The 5993-nt window shown below is 38.9% G+C and overlaps 1 pseudogene; it reads right to left on the minus strand.

The window, feature by feature from the left end:
- Positions 1–1436, minus strand: LOC110208226 (tubulin beta chain pseudogene; annotated as a pseudogene).
- Between the last annotated feature and the right edge of the window lie 4557 nt (positions 1437–5993).

Here is a 5993-nt window from a genome sequence, read left to right on the forward strand (position 1 = left end):
TTAGGCCTCCTCCTCTGCCTCCTCACTGAAATCCTCCTCCTCTTCATCAGTGGCATCCTGGTATTGTTGGTACTCAGAAATGAGATCATTCATGTTGCTCTCAGCTTCAGTGAACCCCATCTCATCCATCCCTTCCCCTGTGTACCAGTGGAGGAAGGCCTTCCAGCAGAACATGACAGTGAACTGCTCTAAGATGCACTTGAAGAGCTCCTGCATGGCGGTGCTGTTGCCAATGAAGGTGACGGCCATCTTGAGCCCATGGGGTGGGATATCACAGACAGCGGTCTTAATGTTGTTGGGGATCCACTCAATGAAGCAGCTACTATTTTTGTTTTGCACATTGAGCATGTGTTCATCCACTTCCTTCATGGGCATCTGACCATGGAAAACAGCAGCCACGGAGAGATATCACCTATGACAAGGGTCACATGCCACCATCATGTTCTTGGTGTCCAAGACTTGCTCGGTGAGCTCAGGCACAGTTAGGGCATGGTATTGCTGGCTTCCATGGCTGGTGAGGGGGAGCAAATCTAGGCATGAAGAAGTGGAGTTGAGGGAAAGGAACCATGTTTAAGGCCAATTTTCGGAGGCTAGCATTAAGCTGGCCAGGAAAGCGAAGGCAGGTGGTGACACCACTCATGGTAGCAGAGACTAGATGGTTAAGGTCACCATAGGTTGGCCTGGTCAGCTTGAGGGTTCAGAAGCAGATATCATAGAGCACTTCATTATCAATGCAGTAGGTTTCATTTGTGTTTTCTACTAACTGGTGGACAGAGAGTGTGGCATTGTAGGGCTCAACCATGGTATCCGAGACCTTGGGTGATAGAACCACACTAAAGGTATTCATGATTCGGTCACGGTACTCTTCTTGGATCTTGCTGATGAGCAGAGTGCCCATCCCTGATCCTGTGCCTCCACCAAGAGAGTGGGTCAGCTGGAAGCCTTGCAGGCAATCACAGCTCTCTGCTTCTTTGCGTACCACATCCAAGACTGAATCCACCAGCTCTGCCCCTTCCGTATAGTGGCCTTTGGCCCAATTGTTGCCTGCCCTGGACTGGCCCAAAACAAAGTTGTCTGGCCTGAATATCTGGCCAAAAGGTCCAGAACGAACAGAGTCCATGGTTCCAGGCTTAAGATAAACCAGTATGGCCCGGGGAACATATTTGCCACCAGTGGCCTCATTGTAGTAGACAGAGATCCAGTCCAATTGTAGGTCACCGTCCCCATGGTAGGTGCCGGTGGGGTCGATGCCATGTTCATCACTGATCACCTCCCAGAACTTTGTACCAATCTGATTGCCACACTGGCCAGCCTGGATATGTATGATTTCCCTCATGGTTAGAATTTACTTTTGCTTGTCTCAAGCTATGTGCAGGGAGGAGAGAATGATATATAATTATATATATTTTCTCCTTTCCGCTGAATGAGCTCTTTATCAATAGGTTTCCTGGGAAGTTGGAGCTGCTAGTTCAGAACACAGCTACACAAACGTTCTGAGTGGGAGAAAGAAGGAAGGGGGGAGGGGAAGTGAGGGAGGAGAAGTAGGGCGGGGAATGCTTGGGCTGCCTGGCTGAGAGGGGGAAAGGATGAAGAATATGGAAATCTATCTTAACCTACAGGACAATATGGGGGGGAGGGGATAAGAGTGCAGGGGGGATGATAGAAGGGAGGGCAGATTAGGGCAGAAGAAAACATTTCTAAGGAAGGACAGGGTCAGAATAAATGGGGGAGGGATAGGATGAAGGGAAATATAGCTAGTTTTTCACAATATAACTACTATGGAAGTGTTTTCTATGACTACACATGTATAAACTGTATTGAGCTGCTTGCCTTCTCAGTGAGGATGGGTGGGGAGGGAGGAAGAGAGAAAATTTGAAACTCAAAGTTTTAAAAAGGAATGTTAAAAATTGTTTTCACATGCAACTGTGAAATAAGATATACAGGCAATGGGGTATTGAAACCTATCCTGTCCTACAGGAAAATAGAAGGGGAATGGGATAAGAGAAGGGGGGTGATAGAAGGGAGGGCAGATTAGGGGAAGGGGTATTCAGAATACATGCCATCTTGGGGTGGGTGGAGGGGCAAGATGGGGAGAAAATTTGGAGCTCAAATTCTTGGGAAAGTGTTGAAAACTAAAAATAAGCAAATTAACAAAAAAAGTTCATAAATTCAATATTTTGAGACCTATTAAACTAGGTTTAGCTAAATCTAGGACCATTTATTTGTCAAGTTGGAGAAATGCTAACATTGTTGGGATGTAAATTAACAGCTAGAATCTGAAATAAAAAGATGTAAAATGAGTCAATTGAAATTTGTATACAGTGGTCTTCCTTTGCAAACAGCAACTTGTACAACTTGTCTCTGACACAGAACTAGGAGTTAGAGTTAGAGCATATATTAAAAAAAATGGTTTCCTGAAGAATCAATACTCCTTCTGGAACAAGCTGTTTTTAAAGCCACATTTAAACAGGCAACGTAACAAGGTTTATAAACAGCTATAAAGTTCTTTGATTATCCCCCTCTGATATAGAGACCATGTCTACCCAGTAGAAACCTTAACTAATGACTTCTCCATTACGGAACAAGCCACTTCCTTATGGATCAGTCCTGTAACACTGCAATAGCTCAGGAAACTCTCCTTTGTATAAAACAGCCATGATCAAAGTCTGGTACCAAAATGTACATAAAATTAACAGAAAGTATGTGGCATTAACAGCCACAATAGATAAATGGTCAAAGGAGACAAAAAGTTTTCAAAAGATGATTTGGAAACTATAAATAACTACAAATGTTCCAAATCACTAATAGTAAAAAGAAATCTAAATAAAATCAACTCTCAGGTTTCACTTCATTCCATGTAATTTGAAAACAATATAGGAATAATCTATGTTGCATGGGCAAATGGAAGACAGGTTCACTAATGTATAGTTGGTGGCAATGTGAAGTGGTTAAACTGTTCAAGATTTCAACTTGGAACAAGAAAAGTGATCAAATGGCCATATCCTTTGACCCTAAAATTCTACCAATGGACATATTCCCCAAGTAAGTAAAAAATAGAAACAGAAGTTTGGTATGTTAAAATTTTTTCTAAAAGCACTCTGTGTGGTAGAACTGGAATCAAAATAGGTATCTTTAATTTAGTGAATGGATAAAAAGACAACAACCATAGTCTATGAATGGAACAGAATATTACTATGCACTAAGAAATTATAAATGTGATGAATTCAGAGAAACACTGGAATATTTGTAGGAACCGATGCAGAATGAAATAGGGAGAACTTACATGTATATGTATATATACACATAATATATGTGCTTATATGCTTATACATATATGTATATATTTATGAACATATATAACACATATATGTATATGTGTGTACACACACATTCACGTGGGCCAGCTAGTTGGTGTGGTGGATAGAATGTTGGGCCTGAAGTTGGGAAGCCTTATCTTACTTACTGAGTTCAAATTCAGCCTCAGACACTTACTAGCTGTGTGATCCTGTGCAAGTCACTTAATCCTACTTGCCTCGGTTTCCTCATCTACAAAAATGAACTGGAGAAGGAAATGGCAAACTGCTCTGATATCTTTGCCAAGAAAACTCAAAATGGAGTCACAAAGAATTGGACATGACTGAAATGACTGAAATAAGCAAAAGACAACAACAAATATGTGTGTGCATGTGTGTGTTTGTATAACTTCATAAATGTAAATGAAATGATCGTGAAAAGGAAATTGAGATCTTGATTAATGGAAAAATTAATGTAGGTACTTGAAAAGAGAACAAAACATACCTCATCCATCATGGCAGAAAGGTAGAGGATTATTAGGATCAAATATCATGTACATTGATGGCCAATACTTTTGCATCTGATATTCTTGCTAAATTATTTTTATGTTGTTATAAGGGAGGAACTAACCTGGAGGGGAGTGTAACTATGATGTAAAGGCAAAAGCACCAATAAAATCTATTTTTTAAAGAAAAACATCTCAGGCTATATCCAAGCTCTGTTACAATATTAGTGCAAGACTTCAGCAGCATATTGACAAAACCTTCCATTTGTATAATTGCTCTGAATTAACTTTTCAAAGTGTTTTAATTATCTCACTACTCCCTAAAAAAAAGCCCAGAATGATAGGTGGAATAGATTCTATTTTCTACACAGGTTCTAGTGAGCTTGAGAAATAAAGAAAAGCTCACTACAGAAATTATGATGGACAAATTTTCCTAGAACTTGTGGATACTTTGAAAATAGGTGCTGTGATCAGCACCATACTTCACAGTTCATTTCAGTTTGCCATACAGGTTGACGGCCTTCACTACATTCTTGAATAAAATCTTGGATTTTCCTCAATAAGACCTACAAAGATTGAATGTCCTTAGGATCTGGACTCTGCTATACTTAGCAGGACCTGCCCCACCCAACTCCTGCTTTTTTTTTTCTGGAAAGTGTCATACAAATGCACTCATCAAGAAGGCTGATTAAAATCAAGGCAATGGGAAGACAGATGCTATTCTGGAACCAGTTGTCATATCTTAAGTGCATTGTTATATACCACAATAACCACAGATTACTAATCTAGTCTGAACTCAGTTTTTTCTGTTTCCTTATGCCTAGCTTGAACCCTAAACCCTGTGTCTTTGCACTCATACTTCACCCTTTCCTCTTCTCTACTGCCTAAATAAAACTATTGATCAATGACTTCTGTCCTCCTGTTAATTCTCTGGTGTTTGCCTATGGCTTTTACATTTAACTGACAGCTTGACTAATTCTTCATTCTAAAGGACATACAGGAATCACATATCTTAAGTTGCATCTTATCCTTCCAGCTAGTTCCCACCCCTGCCGTGATCCCAAGTCTGTTCATTGCTCCACTTTCCCTTACAATTCTGCTCTCTGTGTTGCCATTTCCTATTCTGCCCTGTCTTATTGATACAAACAACCCAGTGCAGATATACTAAGGCAATAATGACTAGTTTCAATCTTGCAATGTTTTGAGGGGATCCCAGACCATTTACAATATATGTATCTCACATACATTATGACAGAATAACATAGTGTTATTTGATATAAAATTACTATAATTATATATGTGATATATAATTATATATAAATATAACATATAAAATAATAAAACATATAAATATGACATAGAGTTGGATATGCTATGAGCCACAGCAGAATCTATGAAACATAAAATCTGCATCTAGCACTTTTCCAACATAGTTAAATTAGTCTAAAGCAGGGCATCTTAAACTGTTTGTGTCATGGACCACTTTGGCAGTCTGGTGAAGAGTATGGGTCCTTTCTCAGAACAGCATTTTTAAATTCATAAAATGAAATGTGTAGGATTATAAAGCCAACTAATTACATTGAAATAGTTATCAAAATATCTTAAAAAACAAAGTCACAAACAACTGGCTAAAAATCTCTTATCTAGGGCATAGAAGTTAGCACTAACACTATGATTATAAAGAACATTATGATGTTACTTTAAAGCATTTTAGAGCCCATGTGGCTCAAGGAATTGTATAAAACACTGAATTATAAATGTGTTCTTTCTACCAGAGGGCTTAAAGACAATAAGAGAAGAAAAATTAATGAATGAGAAAATCATTGATGATCCTTAGCTTCCTTATGGAATCAATTTTCAATTCCATAGGCATGTTGATTTTAGCTTCACCACTGCCAGATTCATTGATTAATTCATTAATCTATTCATTCAGTATTGATCAAGCTCTCTCTTTACACACAGCAATGGAGGTGATTCATGAGGTCTTTCCTGACCCCTTCTGACACTGGTTTCTCCTTCCTTAGAAGTCCTCTAATATTTAGTAGTTGTTCTATATGTTAAACTAGAGATTTAACTCAGAAAATCATTAATTATATTTTCATGTGTTCTCTCTCCCCAACTAGATTATAAGGTACTGGGTACAGAGTTAAGAGGAAGTGATGTCATAGAAAGAGTACTAAACATAGAGTTACAG

The sequence above is a fragment of the Phascolarctos cinereus genome, unplaced genomic scaffold (assembly GCF_003287225.1).
Source record: "Phascolarctos cinereus isolate Bilbo 61053 unplaced genomic scaffold, phaCin_HiC Scaffold_726;HRSCAF=1367, whole genome shotgun sequence".
In the NCBI taxonomy this organism is placed as follows: Eukaryota; Metazoa; Chordata; class Mammalia; order Diprotodontia; family Phascolarctidae; genus Phascolarctos; species Phascolarctos cinereus.